This window comes from Phyllostomus discolor, chromosome 1 (assembly GCF_004126475.2).
Source record: "Phyllostomus discolor isolate MPI-MPIP mPhyDis1 chromosome 1, mPhyDis1.pri.v3, whole genome shotgun sequence".
Lineage (NCBI taxonomy): Eukaryota > Metazoa > Chordata > Mammalia > Chiroptera > Phyllostomidae > Phyllostomus > Phyllostomus discolor.
The window spans coordinates 91,264,778-91,287,025 of NC_040903.2; the positions used below are offsets into that span (position 1 = coordinate 91,264,778).

At 35.6% G+C, this 22,248-nt stretch overlaps 1 protein-coding gene and 1 non-coding gene across 8 annotated transcripts in view; one reads left to right on the forward strand and one right to left on the reverse strand.

Moving 5' to 3' along the window:
• RAP1GDS1 (Rap1 GTPase-GDP dissociation stimulator 1) overlaps window positions 1-22,248 on the reverse strand; it is a 149,182-nt gene that overhangs the window by 97,993 nt on the left and 28,941 nt on the right. The window lies entirely within an intron of this gene.
• LOC114493615 lies at window positions 21,903-22,005 on the forward strand. Its single transcript, XR_003684242.1, has one exon. It is a non-coding gene; the product is annotated as a U6 spliceosomal RNA (small nuclear RNA).

The following is a 22,248-nucleotide window of genomic DNA, read 5'->3' on the forward strand; positions in this document are numbered from 1 at the left end:
CAGAGTGAGAATAACTCATAATTTAAGGCTGAAGTTCCCAACAAAATTGCCAAATAAATACATTAAAATAACTGGCTTCATGGTTAAATACCAAGATGGGGTTTTCAAATATGCTACTACAATAAGCTGAACTTATGATGTTATGTTAGCATATAGGCTTTGTGAGGATAAATTAATAAAAAGCAGTCGATAATCAACTTATAGTAAACTCCAAGTTAGAAAAACAAAACTAATGACTGCTATTACTATGATCCTTAGAATAAAAATGTATTTGGATAGACTGATAGTATTTTTAAAGTAATAAAACAATATTTAAAGTTTAAAGTTTCACTTAGAGTAAAGTTTCACTTAAAGTAAAGAACTGGTATCTTTATATTCCATGTCCAAGGAAACCTGACAACAGATTGTGAAAAGGAGACTTGGAGTTGGGATGGACTGCAACAATCAGGAATATGACTCAAGGGCTGTGCGTATCCTTATTTCTGGGAACTATGTATTTCTCAAGGGGTAAATTTTTAGAACATTGTGTAACAAGTGATGTAGCCTTGTGCTCAGACAACCTGATCGAAATTCATAACTTCATTTACTACCACATGAACAAGCCCCAAATCTTCTCTCCTTTTATCCAACTGAAAACAAAGGGAGTGTGCATGCATGTGTGCGTACACGTGTGTGTGTATCTCATAAACACATTTCACATTCACCAAATAGAACTTTACTTTTAAAGCCATCCTAGTTTCTATTTCAGTAACAGGCAGGGACTCCATCAAAGCCAAAAATCCTAGAGGGCTACAAATTTTTCTCATTTAGCAAATGCCTTTCTACCACCCACATGTAATCAGAATGGAGGTTCCACAGATTCCACCTCATTAGCATCTTGTACATCTACCTTCCCTTTCTACATTCCTGTTATATCAGGTTCTCAGTTCTGACCATTATTAAATGCAATGGCCTCCTCAAGAGTCTCCCTAACTCCAGCCTTCCCACTGCCCTGATCAGTTATCCATAAAGATATCAGAATAAACTTCAGAAAATGCAAATTTTATATCCTTTCTTTTTTACATCTTTAAATGATTCTCCATAACTTTTTAAAAATTATCTTATTCTTTTTTGTATTGTTCCATTACCATTTATTCCTCTCTCCCACAATCACTACACTGTTGTCCATGTCCAAGAGTCCTTTTTCCTTTTTGCTCAATCCCTCCACCTGCTAACTGCCCCACCCACCACTGAGCTGTCAGCTTGCTCTCTGTCTATGAGTCTGTCTCTAGCTTGTTAGATCAGTTTGTTCACAAGACTCCAAATATGTGTGAAATCATCTGGTATTTGTCTGACCAGCTTATTTCACATAGCATATTATTCTCCAGGTCCATCCACGCTGTAGCAAGGGATAAAATTTTTCTTCTTTTTTAGGGCCGAATAGTATTTCATTGTGTAAATGTCCCACAGTTGTTTCATCTACTAATCTGCTGATGGACACTTGGGCTGCTTCCACATCTTGGCAACTGTAAATAACACTGTAATGAACATAGGGGTGCTTATGTTTTTTTAATGTGTTTCAGGTTTCTTCAGATAATAGTCCAGAAGTGGAATCACTGGGTCATAAGGCACTTACATTTTTAATTTTTTGAGGTATCTCCATAGTGCTCTCCAGAGTGGCTGTACCAGTCTGCATTCCCACCAACAGTGCAAAAGGTTTCTCTTTTCTGCACATCCTCATGAGCACTTGTTGTTTGATTTATTGATGAGCCATTCTGATGGGTATGAGGATATATCTCATTGTGGTTTTAATTTGCATTTCTCAGATAATGGTGACATTGAGTATCTTTTCATATGTCTATTGGCCACCTATATGTCCCCTTTTGAGAAGTGTCTATTCAGGTTCTTTGCCATTTTTTAATTGGATTGTTTGTTCTTTTGGTGTAAGTTTTATAACTTATTTATAGAGTTTGGATATTGACCCCTTATCAGATATATCGGAATATATCCTCCCATTCTGTGGTTTGTCTTTTTATGGTTTCCTTTGCTGCGCAAAGACTTTTTAGTTTGATGTAGTCCTGTTTTTTTTATTTTTTCTTTTGTTTCCTTTCCTGAGGAGATATATTAGATAAAATATTACTACGAGAAATGCCTCAGATTTTACTGCCTAGAAGAATTTTCTTCTAGGATCTTTGTGGTTTTGAGCCTCATATTTAAGAGTTTAATCCATTTTGAATCTATTCTTGTATGTGCTGTAAGAAGGCGGTCAGGTCTATTTTCCTTTTTCTGCACACATCTGTCCAATTTTCCCAACACCATTTATTGAATAAACTATCTGTAGTCCATTGTATGTGCTTGCTTCCTCTGTTGATGTTACTTGACTATAAAGGTGTGGGTTTGTTTCTGGGCTCTCTATTCTATTCCATCGATCTGTGTGTCTGATTTTATGTCAGTACCCTGCTGTTTTAATTACTATGACCTTATAGCATAGTTTCATATTAGGAAGTTTGATTCCTCCAACTTTGTTTTTCTTTCTCAAGATCACAGATGGTATGTGGGGCCTTTTGTGGTTCCATATAAATTTTTGAAATATATGTTCCAATTCTGTGAAATACATCATTGGTATCTTGATAGGAATTGCACTGAATCCATAGATTGCTTTGGGTAGTATGGACATTTTAATGATGTTAATTCTTCCAATCCATGAACACAGTATGTGTTTCCACTTACAATATTTGTACCTTCTTCAATTTCTTTCTTCAGTGTCTTATTATAATTTTCCAAGTACAATTCAGTTACATCCCTAGTTAAATTTATTTCTAGGTATTTTATTATTTTTGAAACATTTGTGAATGGGATTGTTTTTTTTTTCTACACATCACTGCTTTTTTGAAAATATTTATTCACTTTTAGAGAGGGGAGGGAGGGAGGGGGCAGAGAGAGAGAGAGAGGGAGAGAGAGAGGGGGAGAGAGAGAGAGAGAGAGAGAGAGAGAGAGAGAGAGAGAGAGAGAGAGAGAGAGAGAGAGAGAGAAAGACACATCAATGTGCGGTTGCTGGGGGTTATGGCCTGCAACCCAAGCATGTACCCGGGCTGGGAATCGAACCTGCGGCACTTTGGTTCGCAGCCCGCGCTCAATCCACTGAGCTACGCCAGCCAGGGCCCGGATTGTTTTCTTAATCCCCCTTTCTCTTAGTTCATTATTGGCATATAAAAATGCAACTGATTTCTGGATGTTAATTTTGTATCCTACTACTTTGCTGAATTTACTTACCAGTTCTAGTAGTATCTTGGTGGAATCTCTGGGGTTCTGTGTGTAGAATATCATGTGCTTTGCAAATAAAGACAGTATTACTTCTTCCTTTCCATTTTGGATGCTTTTTATTTCTTCTTCTTGTCTGATTGTTGTGGCTAGGACTTCCAACACTATGTTGAATAAGAGAGGTGAAAGTGGAAATCCCTGTCTTGTTCCCACTTTTACAGGGGACAATTGCAGTTTTGGGCCATTAAATATGATGCTGGTGATAAGTCTGTCATATACAGACTTTATTATGTTTACGTATCTTCCCTCTATTCCCACTGTGCTGGGAGTTCTTATCATAGATGGGTGCTGGATTTTATCAAATGGTTTTCCTTCATCTATTGACATGATCATAAGGTTTTTATCCTTTATCTTGCTTATGTGGTATCACATTTATTGATTTGCAGATGTTGCATTCCCAGAATAAATCCCACTGGATAATGGTGTGTGACCTTTTTGATGTATTGCTGTATTCCAGGTGCTAATATTTTGTTGAGGGTTATGTTGATCAGGAATATTAGCCTATAATTTTCTTTCTTTGTAGTGTCTTTATCTGGTTTTGGAATCAGGATAATACTGGCCCCATGAAATGAGCTTGGAAGTCTTCCTCTTGAATTTTATGTAATAGTTTGAGAAAGGGAGGTGTTGTTCTTCTTGGAATGTTTGGTAAAATTCACTTGAGAAGAACCATCTGGTCAAGGGCTTTTGTTTGTTGGGAGTTTTCTGATTATTGTTTCAATTTCAATGGGTGTGATCAATCTATTCAAATTCTCTGATTCTTCCTGATTTAGTTTTGGAAGATTGTACACTTCTAGAAACTTATCCATTTTGTCCAGGTTGTCTAGTTTGTTGACATATAGTTGTTTATAATATTTTCTTACAACCCTTTATATTTCTTTGGTGTCAGTTGTCATTTCTCCTCTTTCATTTATGATTTTGTTTATTTAGGTCCTTTCTCTTTTTTGTGTGATTAGTATGGTTAAAGGTTTGTCAATTTTATTTATTTTTTCCTGGCTGGCGTAGCTCAGTGGATTGAGCGCAGGCTGTGAACCAAAATGTCGCAGGTTCGATTACCAGCCAGGGTACATGCCTGGGTTGCAGGCTATAACCCCCAGCAACCACACATTGATGTTTCTCTCTCTCTCTCTCTCTCTCCTTCCCTTCCCACTCTAAAAATAAATAAATAAATCTTTTTTAAAATTTTATTTATCTTTTAAAAGATCCCACTGTCGTATTCATTGATCTTTCATATCTTATTTTAGACTCTATTTCATTTTCTGCTCTGATCTTTATTATTCTTTCCTCTACTCACTTTGGACTTTGTTGTTCTTTTTTCAACTTCCTTTAGGTATAAAGTTAGATTGTTTATTTGATTTTTTTGTTTTGTTTTTGAGATAGGCCTATATTGCTATGAATTTCCCTACTAGAATTGCTTTCCCTGGGTCCTGCAGATTTTGAGTTGTTGTGTTCTCATTTTCATTTGATTCAAGGTATCTTGATTTCTTCCTTGATCTCAATGATGACCCATTCATTGTTTATTAACAAATTTTTTTAGCTTGTATATCTTTGTATATTTTTCAGATTTCTTCTTCTGATTGATTTCTAGTTCCAGAGAAGATGCTAGTTATGATTTCATCCTTGAGACATGTTTTGTGTCCTAACATACGGTCTATCCTAGAAAATGTTCCATGGGAACTTGAAAAGAATGTGTATTCTGCTGCTTTGAGATGAAATGCTCTGTAGAAATCAATTAAATCCATTTGTTCTAGTGTGTCCTTCAAGGCCGCTGTCTTCCTGTTGATTCTCTGTCTGGAAGATCTATTCATCAAAGTCAAAGGGGTGTTAAAATCCCCTACTATGACTGTTACTTCTGTTGATCTCTCCCTTTATGTCCATCAAAATTTGCCATATATATTTAGGTCCTCCTATGTTAGGTGTATAAATGTTTATTAAGGTTATATCCTCTTGGATTGTTCCCTTTATCATTATGCAGTGTTTTTCTTTGACTTTTACTATTGGCCTTGGTTTTAAAGTCTTCTGTCAGATATATGTACTACTACCCCAGCTTATTTTGTCCTTTCCACTTGCATGAAATATCTTTTTCTGTCACTTTCCTTTTGGTCTCTATTTTCATTCTGAGGTGGGTCTCTTGAGGACAGCATATATGTGGGTCTTGTTTTCTTACCCACTGAGCTACCCTATGTCTTTTGATTAGAGTATTTAAACCATTCACATTTAAAGTGGTTATTGATAGATAGTTATTGCCATTTTATTTTTTAACTATTTTCTTCTGTTTTTCTCTCTTTCTTTTTCTTAAAGCAAGACCTTTAACATTGGTACTGGTTTGGTGATAACTTCCTTTTGCTTTTTCTGTCAGGAAAGCTCTATTTCTCCTTCAATTTTAAATGATAGCCTTATGGGTAAAGTAGTCTTGGTTAAGGTGCTTGATGTTCATCACCTTGAGTATTTCATGTCAATCCCTTCTGGCTTCAAATGTTTTTGTTGTGATATCAGATGACAGTCTAATGTGACCTCCCTTGTAAGCAACTAACTGCTTTTGTCTTGCAGCTCTTTAAATTCTCTTGTCTTTAATCTTTGACATTTAATTATGATGTGTCTAGGAGTGGGACTCTCTGAGATTCTTGGACTTCTGTGTCTTTTTCCTTTACTAAGTTAGGGAAGTTTCCAGTCAGTATTTCTTCAAATAGTTCTCAATCTTTTGTTTACTCACTCTCTTCTCCTTCTAGCGTTCCCATGACAAAGATGTTATGCTTCATGTTTGTCCCAGAAGTTTCTTAAACTTTCCTCATTTCTTTAATTCTTTTTGCTTCTCTGCTTGGGTGTTTTTTCCTACCTTGTCTTCCAAATCACTGATTTGATCCTCTGCTTCCTCTAACCTACTGTTTATTCTTTCCAGTGCATCATTTATTTCAGATATTGCAGTCTTTATTTTTGACTGGTCCCTTTTTATGGTTTCTATGTCTTTTTTCATGTGATTGAGCATCCTTAAAATCATTACTCTAAATTCTCTGATAAATGGCACGCCTTCATTTCATTTAGTTCTCCTTCAGGGAATTCTCTTGTTCTTCTTTTGGGGGCCTGTTTCTTTGTCTTCCTATTTTGCCTGCCTCTTTGTGTTTGTTTCTACACATAATGTAGATCTGCAAAGACTCCAGTTCAGGCCTGTGTCAGATGTTGCTTGTGACTGGCCCTGAACCACCTATTTGGAACTAGCAGTGATCCACAGCTTGTGGCTCCCTTGCTGGGCCTGAGCGTGTACAGAAAGAACAAAGTAGTGCACAAGGTCAGCTTTTACTAGCACTGTCTGTGGGAAAGTCCACCAAAGTCTCAGACCTCCCAGAGACTTATCTTCACCTGTAGGCTTTCTGTTAGGTTTAATCACCTCTAGCTGAAATAACCTCTAGCTGTACTCCTCAGCAGTTAGGCTTAAGCTCTACAGGGTGGGGCAAACGGTATTTCTGCAGAAGGAGCTATTGCTTTTCCCCAAGCTGATGTCACGTGGAGGGGACTGCTCTGCCCAAGAAAGATGGCCTCTGCACTATAGGGAATGACTCAGCACAGGGATCCTGAATGCTGACCCTTCCTTTCATTCTCTAGACTCTCCTCACCTGTCTCAATTTCACCTTGCCCTCCCCTCTGCTGGCACCCAGGGTAAGTGGATGCAAATGAAATTTTGTGTGTCAATCATTTAACAGGCTTACTGTGTCTCTAACCACCTCTCCCAGGTGGACACAGCCCCACTGCTTTTCACAGCAAGATGTTTCTTGGGTTCCTTTCCTGACTCTGGTGCTATAGGCTGGGGAGTCCAGCTTGGGGTTTAGACCCCACACTTCTCAGGGGGACCCACCTAGCCACTGAATATTCTTCTCGTACTTCAGCTGCCTTCCATCGGGGCCCAGCCAGCCCTCTCTCACCTCCATATTTGCTGCCAGTCTCGTTGTGGTAGTGTGTGGTTTCTTCCAGAAGTCCTTGGCTATAAGGCTTCTCTCCAGCTAGTGTTCAGTTGGTTACTCAGGATTTAGTTGTAATGCCAGTTTGTTCCTGGGAGGAGGTTAATGTAGCTTCCTCCTTCTCAGCCTCCATCTGGCCTCTCTCCATAACTTTTAATTAAACACTCAGGCATATCCATAATATTTCCCAACCCTATCTCCTGATATTCCTCTTTGGACAACCTATACTTTAGCCACACTAAAATACTTAGAGTAATTTAAATTCCTCATCTTATTTTGTACTTCCTTACTATAAATGTTCTGCATCTGAAATGCCACCCCCACCCACCACTTTAGCTAATTCCTATTTAGATTCAGTGTCATCATTTAAAGGTATCTGACTGATATTTGCCTACCATAAAATCTCTATCTTAAATTTATATCAAAAGCATTTTTAAAAATTTTCAAAACAGTTTCAAACATATTATCTCTTCATTTTTGAAACAGGTCATGTGAGGCAAACATGATAATTCATGCTTTCCTCATATCACAAATAAGGGCATAAGATTATACTGGGGAAAAAAACAAGAATCTAGCTTTCCTGATTACTAGTCCACTGCTTTTCCTACCATAACTGTTATTTAGAAGATATACGGTGATGAGAATACCTTGATCCAATTTGCCAAGTTATGCTGTGAAAAAGATCTATACAACATATTCTGCAGAAGTAGGAACTACAGAGAGGCAAATGGGTAATAAAGAGATGTATAGTATTTTGTGATAGGTAAATTGAGGCAGTGATTGAAGAAGAGAATAGGAAATGAGTACAAAGACTGTGAAGCAGGTTTAAAATAGATTTATAACACATAAGAAAAATATTCCGGGTATACGATTAAAATAAGGGCAAGACAAATGAAAAATTAATGTTTCTAGAAAAAAATTGAAGTATATAAAAATGGGCAGGGGAGATAAATAAAATGTTTCTGTCACTTGAGATCCTTTTTCATCCCCAACAAGGATTTTAAGCAAATAAAAGGAACATAACTTGCAGAGGGGAAAAGGATTGTATGCAGGTATGAAAATAAAGAGGGCAGAACAAGAACCCAATTTACACAATGATACACTATCAGAAACAGGTCTTACTAAAAGATTAAGTTATGAGAGTCATTTCATAAAATTACAAGTGATTCTGATAGCCTTGCAGTCATTTCAATTCCAGGGATAATGTAAGCTGTGGGAGTCGGAGAAGTTATGTGCTTGGAAATCATAACTAGAATAAGCAATGGGATCTGCTAGTTTGACTATTTTCTTTGAAATTATCAGTAACTAGGCCATAAAGTCTTATTAAAAAATGAAGATCTATATGGTCAAAAAAATAAAGGAAAGATATTTACTAAGAAAATAAGCACCAGGAGGAACTGTGTTAATGATTGTGGTAAAAGACAAGTATATAACTAGAATTGTTCACCTAGAAGTTCAAAGTAATTACTGAGAATTTCTATAGTAAATATGGATTTCTTCACTTCATACCAAAAGAATGAGAATACCGTAAAACACAGTGAAGGAGTATTTTCAGGAAAAGACCCATCTCCATCCTACTGTGAAATAACTTGGGGTAAAAATATGAAGTAAACAAAGCTACAGAGACATGGCACTAGAATTCAGCAGGATTCTTTGAAGACCTTAATTTATTTATGTTTACTATAAGCCTACAGGAATATATACTGTTTCTCAAATAAACAAATTATTTCCCAATGGAGCACCTTTAAAAAAGGAGTGATTCAGGGAACCCATTTAAGGAAATAAATAACTCTACGTAAAAAAGTCAATGTGATACAAAACTTACTTTTTCCAGGAAAACAAAAGGGTACACAGACAAAAAAAGAGAAAGTAGTTACTTAAAATTGACACTACTGTAAGCCTGGCAAAAAGAAACAGTTAAATAGCTTACAGTATCACTGGAACCTACAATTTATAGACCACTGGACAAAGGACAAGTAACAGCAGGAGCTTGTGATGGCATCTCACATGGGGGCAGAAGCAGTCTTGCGGGGCTGAACTTTGGCCTGTGGAATTTGATGCTGTCTTTGGGCACACAGTGTCAGAATTAAGTTGAATTGTAGGGACACCCACCTAGTGTCCAGAGCATTGCTTATTGTTGGTGTGAGGAAATCCCCCTCCTCCTACACATTGGAATTGTGTCTAGGAACCTAAAAGAACTGGCAAAATGACCTTGACCCCCCAATTTAGAGATGTTTGGAGATGTTAGATAGGTATAATGCCCTATACAGACTGCAGAATAGTAATATATAAGACCAGAGAGGAGAGGGGAGGGAATTTTAGGGGAAGGGTTTAAAGGAACTAGTATAAAGGACACAAGGACAATAACAAGGGGGTGGTTGGAGACAGGAGGGAGGTGGGAAAGGCTGGAGGGTGGGCTTGGATGGGGGTAAAGGGCAGAAAACTGTACTTAAAAATTAAAATTAAAAAAATAGAAAATAAACAAAACAATTGAAAAAAAGAATGATAATATGTAGCACCCTAAAATGCTGAATGCTGAAAGGTTTTCAAATTGGTCCTAGATTTACAAAATATAATGGTACTAGAGCAATAGCTTAGGTCTCCATGTAATACCTAAGACAAATACCAAATTTAAATTCTACAAAACCAACAGGGGGAAAGGTAAGTGAGAAAGCAGGGTTTCACAGAAATGATAAGGAAAAAAGTGTGAAGGAGGTTCTGTTAACAGTACCTACTTCAGGAGAATAGAGAAAATATTAGTCAAAAAAGAATTCATTCTCTTAAGAAGAGAGGATGAGAAAAGATCATAAGTGAGAATATAGATCATAATCTCCCAAGCCGTACAGACAAATCGGAACAAGAATAACTGTGAGCTGGTCAGTTAAAGAACTTTCCCATCCGTTGGTACCCTCCCTAGACCTAGTTGTGAACACCTTTTTACTGCGCCCGTTGGATCTCTAAACTACTGTAAACAAATGCCAGCCACTCCCAAAACTCTATCTTCCTCCTTGCACTGCTCTCAAACAGCACTCAGCTCTCTCTTCTTTACCTTCTACCCCCAAGACACAGAGCTTGGAGCTTGGGTTGGTATTTTCTTAGCTGAAAATATGTTTTGTAAACCATTTGTCCTTTGGCTTCACTCAAGAACAATTTCTCATTTCCCTACCATCAGGTGACATTCTATTTGCCCCATTCTCATCACTAGTATTCTAACAACCATCAAAATAGACTGGAGCTTGCTCTCAAGTTTTCCCTCCCCTCCAACACTTGCTATCAACCTGAATTATGAATCTACACAAAGTGGTTAATAACTTGGCCTCACATTCCCTGACTTTTAATAAATAATTCTCTACTGTCCTCTAATAATCCAATACACAATCATGCCAGGGCCCCATGATCATGCAGAACTGCTCCATGGTCAAAAGCTTAAATTTGGAAATTACTTTCTGACCAGTTTTCTATCATATATTTTATTTCTTTATTATTGAACAATTTTTAACCTCATTGAAACCTCTAGTCTTTCAACTTCTTCCTTCTCAGTCTATTAGCCTTCTCCATGATTCATTTCATCCCTACCTACTCTGAATAAAATGATCACTGATTTCAGCAAGCTTCCTAAAACCCTGAGTCACGTTGTCACTCAGTCCCTGACAGTGGATGAATCCAGGTGCATATTTAGTCTTGTTTTCTAATTTTAAAATATTTTGTTATTAAATATGTTAGCTAATACCACAATAAATTCACATTTTACAATCTTAACTGGACCTTCTCCAATGTTCAGTAATGTTTCATTTAACTCTAGTCATTTCCCTGTCACATTTCCTAAGCCAGTTATTCTAAACATTAACTACTCTCTATATATGCCATATTCTCCATCATTGTCAACAGATACCCTTTCCTGATCTCAGAGTGCAAATATTTTGCTCCTTCATTCTTAAACTTAACTATGATGTAAACTATCCTTAACTCCTGTCTCTTAGAAAAAGATGTCCTCTTTTTTAATTCTTATTGGCTATCCTCCAACCCTTCTTTAAATCTGCTACCATAGATCTCTCTTAAAAATAAAAACCTGATTTTCATTTGCTTTCAATGGCTCCCCTTAGCATGGTGCTAGAGTGAATGTTTGTGCCTCCCCAATTCATATGTTGAAATCTAATTCTCAATGTGATACTATTAGGAGGTGGGGCCTTAGGGAAGTGAGCAGGTCATAAGGACAGAGTTCTCATGCATGGGATTAGTGGACTTACAAAAAGAGATCTCAAAGAGTTGTGTCGGTTCTTGCACCATGTGAGGTTCCAGCAAAAAACCAGCTATCTATGAATCAGGAAGCAGACCTCACCAGATATCAAATCATCAGGTACTTTGATCTTGGACTTTCCAGTTTCCATAACTGTTAGAAATGCCATCCAATCTAGGCTTTTTGTTATAGCAGCCCAAGTGGACTAAGACACATGGCATAAGTCTTTCATAATTTGACCTCACTCCCCTTTCCAGGTATCATCTTCCCTTAACACACCTTTTCTTTTTTCTTTTTCACTAGGCATACCACACTTTTCAGTTTCTAATAAAACTAGGTTTTCTCCCACCACTGTGACTTTGTATATGTTGCTTCCAATGCTTGAACGTTCTTCCCACAATCCCTGGGTCCTCACATTATGAAGTATACTATGCTTTCAAAATCCAGTATTCTCTGATCCTGCTCATCAAAATCACCCCCTCCCCAATATTCAAACACAATGTTGTAATTGTGTGCCAGTTATTAGAACCTATTTAGCAGCTGAAAATTTGGGAGTGGATAAGATCACACACAAAAAATGTATTTGTACTGTGTCCCTACTATGCTGGGAATATAAGATAAAGGGGATATAAATCAGATCCTCAGAGAGTTGTCTAGTATAAAACAGACTTTAATAAATGATCACAATTCAGTGTGACTGATATGACCATGGAGGTTATATATAGCTCCATGAAGATCACGGAAATCTTCATTAACAAGGTAATACTGGAACTAAAGTTTAAAAGATAGCAAAGCATATTGTAATAAGCAGTAAAGGAAAAATATATATTCCACAAAGAAGGAATATGTAAAAGCATTTAAAAACTGAGGCCAGATACCCCAAATTTGTAATAGGCACATTCTATACTACTGTTTGATGATGATGATGATGATTATAATTTTTTGCCAACAGCTGAAAGCTATCAGAATTGAGATGTGCAAAACAGATGGTGGGTATTATTGAAAGTTTGAAGAAAAGACAGGCAATAGTATGCTTGCAAAACACCTATTTTATCCATCAGGAACTGGGTGAAGTATCAGTCCCTCTAGGACACTTTGAGACACTCTTACAACTATGAGTTGAATCCAGCTCTGTTTCTCTGACATTTTGGTATCAGCTCTATTATACAATGTATTATACTCTATTAAAATTTATCTATTACTTGTCTATCCAAACTTTCAACGGCAAGGTACCAAATACACGGTAGTGTCCAATTATTGCTAGTTCAGTAGAATTACCCTGCCCTTAAGGAGTTTATAACTGAATAGATGAATAAGGATATACGAATATATACTACAATAAGTCAAACAGAGGAATGTATAAACTGTTATAAAATACTAAAGAGGGAGCAACTCAATTACATCTATTGATGTTGTGGTAGTTGTAATCACTTTTAACAAGAAAAAAACCTGAGCTTATAAGACTGTCTTATATTTTAAGAATTCTCTCAAGAATGAAAGTCTTTTCATAGAAATACCTACCAATAACTAGCTCATGAAGAGACTAAACTTTTCACTTTTCATTAAGCTAATCAAGACCTAGATTATATTTTTTCAAGAGCAAACATATGCAAAAATGTTCCATAAACCTTCAGAAATCATTTTAGAAAATTGCCTTGCCTTTTATGTTATCCCTCCCACAGGCACACATCAGAAAGAAAAGATGAGCAACCATAACTAAGTTATAATGAGCCAAATCAAAACATTCTGTTTACTCCTTTAGCACAATGAGAAAAGATTTGTAACACATAACCATGGGAAGAAAAAATCACAAGCATCTGAAAAAATGAACTCACCTCACACAATTTATTGGGCTGGCAAAAAAATCTGTTTAGTTTTTTTCATACAATGGCTCTAGTAGCACTTAGCTGCCTTAACATCACTCGAAACAATTTTGTTAGATTGTATTGTGACAGCTGTCATATCAGCATGCATTTTTAAAACGTCAAAATTGGTGAATTTTTGTGCAGCCATTTTAATATTGAAAATGGAAGAAAATGCACATTTTTGGTGTATTAGGCTTTATTATTTGGAGAAAGGTAAAAACACAACTAAAACACAGAAAAGATTTGTACAGTGTATGAAGAAGGTGCTGTGGCTGATCCAGTGTGTCAGAAGTGGTTTGTGAAGTTTCTTGGTACTATTGATATTTTGGCCAAATAATGCTTTGCTCTTGGGCTATGTTATACATTGGAAGCTGTTTAGCAGCACCCCTGGCCTCCACCCACTGGAAGCCAATAGCAGGAGAGAGCCGACATACTGAAAATATCCAAAGTAATAAAGTTATTGGTGAAAATGAAAAATGTGTCTCTTATTTTATGGAAATAATTAAATGGACTTTCTGGCCAACCCAATACATTATTTTTTGTTTGCTCTACAATAAGATCTTGATGGAAAACATGAAGACCAAACATATTATTTGCCATATTTTTAGTCACATGTGGTTCACACTGTCATTTTACTCTTTATAACAAATAACTAATAACTGATGAAATGTGAATATTTCATGTTTTTAGTAGGGTAAAATTTAGGTATAATTTTTTAGGGTAATATTTATATAATGGGCTATTATAACAGAGAATCCTTTTTCTCTGTTTAAAAAAAGTTAATAATTTTCAGTGCCTTTTGTTGTCAGATACATTCACTTGGAAATTTGGGCTATTTCAGCACTACTGGCAAAACAAAAAACACATCTGTATATTTCCTTGAGATTTAAGATAGCTGGCACATTTAGGTGGAGTGAAAGTCATTTTTTCCCCCAACTCTGTAGCTACTGTACAAGGCTGCTGGAGCATAGTAGAGAATACTGTGGGACATTTCATGATCCTGCACATTAAATACTCATGTCTAGAGTTAGAAAAAAAAGTCCACTTACTAAATGTACATGGACTCATTAGAAAGTTTTTAGAGTATTCAACTGAGTTCATACTGCCATGATATGTCATAGTGCTTTGGTTAAATGTTAAATACCTAGTTTAAAGTTAGATTTGGAACATTTCATGCTCTCATGCCATACTTTGACAAGGTGAAGGTTTGGAATGCACATCTCTCCATCTTGAGGTCTCATTTATTTATATATTCAACACTGAGCATTTATTCAGTATGTCCCATACACTGGATGCTATGTCCTCATGATGACAGAAATTTAGCCCCTGTCCTCAGAGCTCATTACTTTATGTTGGAGACTGATAAATAAGTGTAAAATATAATTTATCATAAGTACTGTAATAGATGTATGTTCAATGTCTGATAGGAGTGCACATATTTGATTTATTGTCAAATTAAAAAGGAATAATCATAAAAGAGTAAAAGGCAATAAGAAATGGTCTGACTTGAGTACTTCATTAGGCTTTTTAAAACAATCAACTCTTCAATTGTTCACTGAATTTTTAAAAAAAATTATAGTTGCCATACAATATTAGGTTTACTGTACAACATGGTGATTAGACATTTACACACTTTATGAAGTGATCACCACAGTAAATCTAGTAACCAGTACACAGTTATTATGATATTATTGCATATATACATTGTATCCCCGTGACTTATTTTGTAACTGGCAGTTTGTATTTCTTAATCCCCTTCACCCTTTCTTTAAAACAAAAACTGTTTTAGAAGACACTAGAAGTAATTACTTTACATGAAACAAACTGAACTAATTTATACTGCGTTGTGCTCTGAGTAACTCTAATAATATGCATGTTGATTGTTTTTGTTCATGAACCACTCTGGCATGGCTCTAAACCTATGCTATCCAGTACAGTATCCACTAACCACATGTGGCTACTGAACACTTGAAATGTGACTAGCTGGAATTGAGATAAGCTATAACCTCAAAGACTTAGTATGAAAAAGAAGAATGTAAAATGACTCAATTTTTATGTTGATAACATGTTGAAATGATAATATGTAAGTAAATGTTTATTAAACTTATTTTGTTTCTTTTTTACCCTTTTAAAAAGTATTTTATTTATTTTTCAGAGAGAGGGAAAGGGAGGTAGAAAGAGGGGGAAAGAAACATTGATCAGTTGCCTCTCACATGCCCCTAACTGGGGACCTGGCCTGCAACCCAGGTATGTGCCCTGACTAGGAATCAAACTAGTGACCTTTTGCTTTGTGGGATGATGCCCAAATCCACTGAGCCAAGGGGAGCAGGGCTCTTTTTACCTTTTTAAACTTGACTGCTAGAAGATTTTAAATTATGGTATGTGGCTCACATATTTCCACTAGATATCACTGTCTCAGACCAATGTTTTATAAACTAGGATTCATAAAAATTATTTAGAGGGATTGCTAAAACTCAAATACTCAAATAAGAACCTCTGGGTATAGGACCCTATACTCAGAGGTTCTTATTCAGTAGTTTTAGGTGGAACCCAAGACTTTAGATTTCTAATAAGTTCCCAGAGGATGCTGATGTACTAAGCTGTGGATCACACTTTAACAAGGTTCTCATGTAGGCAGTATCTTTTCAGTGTTTTGAAAAGAATGTCTTGGTTGAATCAAAGTCCCTATCAATGTTCACACAATCTTTCTTGGTCTAATCCATAATATATATCTGTATGACATGTATGTGTACTTACTTGGAAATATTTGTTAAAAAGGATAAGGGATCCTCTTTTCTAGGAGTAGTAGTATATTGGGGTTGTCAAGAGAAATGGAACCAATAAGGTATATAGACAATAGATCAATTGCTATCTCTAGATTGGTAATTTTCAACCTTTTCATCTCATGGCACACATAAACTCACTACTAAAATTCTGTGGCACACCAAAAAAACACATTATTTTCTTTGTGCCAATCTGACAAAAAACACAGGTATAATTTTAATTCATTCACACTGGATGACTATTATTGTGTTGGCTGTTGTCATTTTTTTCATTTGACGATCTAAGGGAAAAGAAGTCAGTGCCCCTCATTAAATAGGTATTGCAGGGTTTAAGAATTCTTGAGGCACATGGGTTGAAAATCACAGTAGATAGACATAAAGACAGAGACAGACAGATACACACACATACATGAGACATTTTAAAAAACTGGCTCCCTCAGTTATGCAGCCTGGCAAATCAAAAATCTGGAGGGAGAGTGGCAGGATGGAAAACCAGGGAAGAGCTGATGATGCTGTCAAATCTGAAGGTTGTATGCTGACAGAATTACCTCTTGCTCTTGTATTGGGGTGAGTGTGAGGGAGGAGATGTGGTTTGTTAAGATCAGTCTTTTGTTCTATTCAGGCCTTCAACTGACTGGATGAGGTCCACCTACATCAGAGAGGGCAATCTCCTTTACTCAGACATGATGGATTTAAATGTTAATCTCATCTAAAAACAGCCTCACAAAAATATTCAGAATAATGTTTGACCAACTATATGGGCACCATGGCCTGGCCAAGTTGACACATAAAAGTAACCATCACAAATGGAATATGCATTTCACTAAGATATCAAAATGGATTGTGTAACATAATAGTTATATGTTGGGATAACTGCTAGTGAGGAATGACGCCATTAGTATATATTAGAATCTGCTACACAGGAATCTATAATTGATTTTAACTGAGGTTCTTCATGACCTACTTTTTAATATTCACTGTGTTAAACCCCAGAATGAGCCTATAAAAGGCAGAGTAATAGTTTTTTTGTTTGTTTTGTTTTGTTTTTAATTTAAGAGATGTATGGATTCAGTCTAGGTCTTAGCACACAATGTTCTATTGGTTTGGCCAAAAAGTCCATTTTGTTTTTTTCATAAAAGAAAAGACACATTTTTCATTTTCACCAATAACTTTATTACTTTGGATATTTTCAGTATGTCGGCTCTCTCCTGCTATTGGCTTTTAGTGGGTGGAGGTCAGGGGTGCTGCTAAACAGCTTCCAATGTATAACATAGCCCAAGAGCAAAGCATCATTTGGCCAAAATATCAATAGTACCAAGAAACTTCACAAACCACTTCTGACACACTGGATCAGCCACAGCACCTTCTTCATACACTGTACAAATCTTTTTCTGTGTTTCAGTTGTGTTTTTACCTTTCTCCAAATAATAAAGCCTAATATACCAAAAATGTGCATTTTCTTCCATTTTCAATATTAAAATGGCTGCACAAAAATTCACCAATTTTGACGTTTTAAAAATGCATGCTGATATGACAGCTGTCACAATACAATCTAACAAAATAGTTTCGAGTGATGTTAAAGACAGCTAAGTGCTACTAGAACCATCGTATGGAAAAGACGAACTTTTTGGCCAACCTCATAATATCTTATATTCAGTTAACATGATATATTTCTGACTTGGAGTACGTTTCTTCAACATCTTTTTAATGTGCTTCTAGAAAGTGTTTCTTAATTTAGAACCTTTTCTATTTCCTAGCTATTGTTCCCTTACTTTGATTGCTTCAAGTAAAGAACAACCTTTTACTCCATATTTTGTCTTTAATATTATGAATGTTTTTCCTATTTTGACAGTTTTGCAGATGGTCATTAATATTCACAGACATTCATAACTCAAAAATGAAAATTATAGTAATAATAATAAAAATAAAATAATTGTGCTTTTATTTATTAATTCAGTGTAAAACACATTCCCATATAACATCTCTTCTAGTTTTAAAATAATAGCTAAACTACAGATTTGTGTTAACCAAGATTCAAACAAAGTCAAATCTGCAAAAGGAGAAAAATTTAATTACCAACTTTGTTGGCTAGTATCTTTTCTTTCCCTAGTCTCCTGTCCAAGTACTAACCAGACCTGACCCTGCTTAGCTTCCGAGATCAGACAAGATCGGGCATGTTCAGGGTGGTATGGTCACAGATTCTTTCCCCAAAGTCAAAAGTTACAAACTTTTTTTAAAGATTTTATTTATTTATTTTTAGAGAGGGAAGGGAGGGAGGTAGAGAGAGAGAGAGAGAAACATCAATGTGCGGTTGCTGGGGGTTATGGCCTGCAACCCAGGCATGTGCCCTGACTGGGAATCACACCTGCGACACTTTGGTTTGCAGCCCGCGCTCAATCCACTGAGCTACGCCAGCCAGGGCTAAAAGTTACAAACTTTTAAAATGGTCTTTAATACCAAGTAGTTCAAACAATTTTAATTTATAAAGTAATTTATATTCATCTTTCACTAAATCTTGAAATGCCAAAATTCATATGACATCACGAATTCACTAAAAGGAATCCATGTAAAGCTGCATTAAAATGAAATAAAGAAATCATAAGCAATCAAGTTCATATTTTCAGGGTTAAATAATATAGACAAACTAACAAAAACTCTTTGAATTATAGCTATAGATATAATTCAAAGGGTAATATAGTATGACCTTGTAATTGTAAATAAACAATTCTCTGGTAGAAAAAATAGTGCTTTACTAACTGTAGTTTTGAAGCTATGGGGGCTACATATTACTAAATTAAGACATTTCCTATGTTGTTTATCAGAACACTTAATACTCATTCATTCTAAAATATCTAATTCATATTATTAATTTTAGTTATTTTTAGGTATTAATTCTCATTAAATATTTGTCCCTGAATAACACAAAAGTGGACACAAATTATACTGAATCTAACTAATATATTAAGTGACCTTTGACTCTGAGACTGAGTAACTGTTATACTTTCCATTCTTAAAAAAGTTCCTCTACAGGCTTACAGTGACCACAGGGGAGAGAAGAGGGAATTTCAGGGCACAGTGGGAAGGGTTCACAGGAACAAATTTAAAGGACAAATGGACAAAAATTAGGGGGAGGGTGGCAATGGGAGGGAATTGGGGAGGGTTGGGAGGGAGGGCTGGTTTGGGAGTAAAAGGGAGAAAACTGTACTTGAACAATGATTAAAAAAAGTTCCTCTATTATTAATGCTCCCAACAAATAATGTTATTATAAACAAACCTCAAAATAATAAAAATGGTGGATATTTACTTTTCAAAATATTAATTGATTAGGCTGAGGATTTACGGTTTAAAGATACCTCCTCCTGTTTTTTAAAATCATTATTTAATTAAGACTATTTTCTTGACACAAAAAAGGACTTAGATATTAAATCAAGAGGTCTTATACTGAATCAGTAAAGCATTACAAGGGCTGCCATTAATATCAGAAACCAAAATGAGATACTATTCATATCACTTTTATTTACTATTGTGCCAGGAGTTTAAGCCAGCACAATAAGTCAACAACAGTCATGGAGGTAAGAGGAAACAAAAACAGTACTTTGTATGTGGTCTGACTTCAAAACCCAAGAGAGCTAGCTAAAGTTTTATTTTAACTAGTAAGTGAGTTCAGAAGGGAGTTAGATACAAATAAAAATATTAAAAAAATCAATACAGCTTTTCAAATGATCTCCAAAAATATCCACTTAAAAGTTACAATGGGAAAAATCCATTTGTAACCAAAAAAATGTAAAATACATAAGAATACTTTATATAAGATATGCATGAAACAAACTACACAATGTAATTGAGGCATAAAAGAAGACAAATAGAAGAAACTAAAATATATGTTCTTAGGTTGATGGACAAAATATTGAGAAGTTTTTGTTTCTTTCCAAATTAATGTATAGCTTATTGCAATTCCAACAGGATTTTTTAGCAATGTGACAAATATTTCCAATATTTCTCTGATATAATAAACCCATGAAAATAAAAATTTTTGAGATAGATTTATAAAGAGAAATGTCCTCCATAAAGCTACCATAATTAAACAGCATGGCTACAATACAATAATAGACTGATTAACAGAATAAAATAAAACCCCCAAACTCACCCCATTATATTAAATAGTTATTATGTGATAAAAGTATTATCGACCAATAAAGAATAGATGAAATGATCACATGGTACTGGGAAACTGGCTGTAGAAAAAATATAATTAGACTTTCATCATATACTATATATCAATTAATTACTGAACATAATAAAATCAAATAGTTATAACAAGAATAGACGTTATTTTACATACAAGATTCTAGTGGAAAAAAAACAATTCACTGACTTTTTATTTTTCCCCCAAATGTCTCATTTATAGATTCCAAAGCTACCTAATGGTGAAATTTTAATATTTCTTTTGTAATGCAAAATGGGCACGCAAGAAATCTGAATTATAAGAAGTAAAAGTGGAAGCATTGGACCATGTTTAAAAAAGTTTTCTTGAGGAAACACAATGGTCATGAACTATTGAGTACAATGGAAGATAAAGAGAAGTGTGATGCTGCCCACACTTTTAATATCAGGTTCAAACATCTATAATCACAGCAAAGATACTGAAAACAGGTTAATTTAACCAATCTACTTATTACTTATACCATTCTTCTTTACATATCAAATTATACCTTTTTGTTGAAAATAAAAATTTTATTCAAATGCTAATATTAATTCACTTCCAATTTGCTATTCCAATTAAAAGTCCAACTTGCTGGCGTAGCTCAGTGGACTGAGCACGGGCTGGGAACCAAAGTGTCCCAGGTTCGATTCCCAGCCAGGGTACAAGCCTGGGTTGCAGGCCATAACCCCCAGCAACCGCACATTGATGTTTGTCTCTCTCTCTCTCTCTCTCTCCCTCCCTTCCCTCTCTAAAAATAAATAAATAAAATCTTTAAAAAAAAAAAGTCCAACTTGCATGGCTCATATTCTTTGACACATTCAGCACACTGGGATAGTGCTTATTTGTTTAGATAACCAGTTAACATCAATCAAGTAGACGGCCACAAAAGACTCACAGCTAGCTACAGAAGCAGTTACATGGAACCCTGCTGAAAAAGAATGTTAGAAAGACACATCAACACAAATCAATCACTTCTCCCTCAACAATTGCTTGAAGTGTACTATTTAGTGACAATAAGTCAGTATTGGTACTATAAATGTTGATGGTGGTAGATTTTTTTTAAAATCTTCACCCAAGGGTATGTTTTATTGATTTTAGAAAGAGAAGAAGGGAGAGAGAAAGAAGAAGAGAGAAGCATGAATGAGAGAAACATGGGTGTGAGAAAGAAACATCAATTGGTTGCCTTCTGTAAGTGCTGACTGGGACTCAACCCACCAACCCTTGGTGTATGGGGCCACGCTCCAACCAACTGAGCCACCCAGCTAGGACAGAGGATGGTAGATCTTTTTCAGTATATATTTGGCATATAGCATCAATTCAAATCACATTTTTCTTATTTATTTTACTCTCTGTTAGGCACATAAGTTTTTTTTTTTAAATTTAGCAAACTTAAAAGCATACATAGTAACATGTATCAGCTAACGTCAGAAAATCCAGATCATCTCCCAATGCTTCAATCACAACTACAAATACCAGTGGAGGCTTATCTCCTTTTGGAGAATGCACATGAGAACTTTTTGGGGGAGGGGGCTCTTATGAAGTATAGTGCTTCAAAGCACGTTGGTGCTCACTTGGGCAGCACATACACTAAAACTGGAATGACCGAAGATTAGCAAGGCACCTGCACATGAATGACATAGAAGTTTGTGAAGCGTTCCATATATACATTTTTTTAAAGCATATTAGAGGGCAAACAGCACCCAGTATGACAGTTGTATTCTTGCTTCTGTTTATTAATCTTGTGACCTATGAGAGATTTACAGATGGCCTTTCTCGCCCTTCCAATCAGATTCAATAATTTCCATGATCCCTTTTCTATAAACTCATGGTATGGATATATTTGGATATACACTCTTCTTTCTGATTTTCACTAAGCACACAGAATATATGCTATTTCTTACTTAGAATT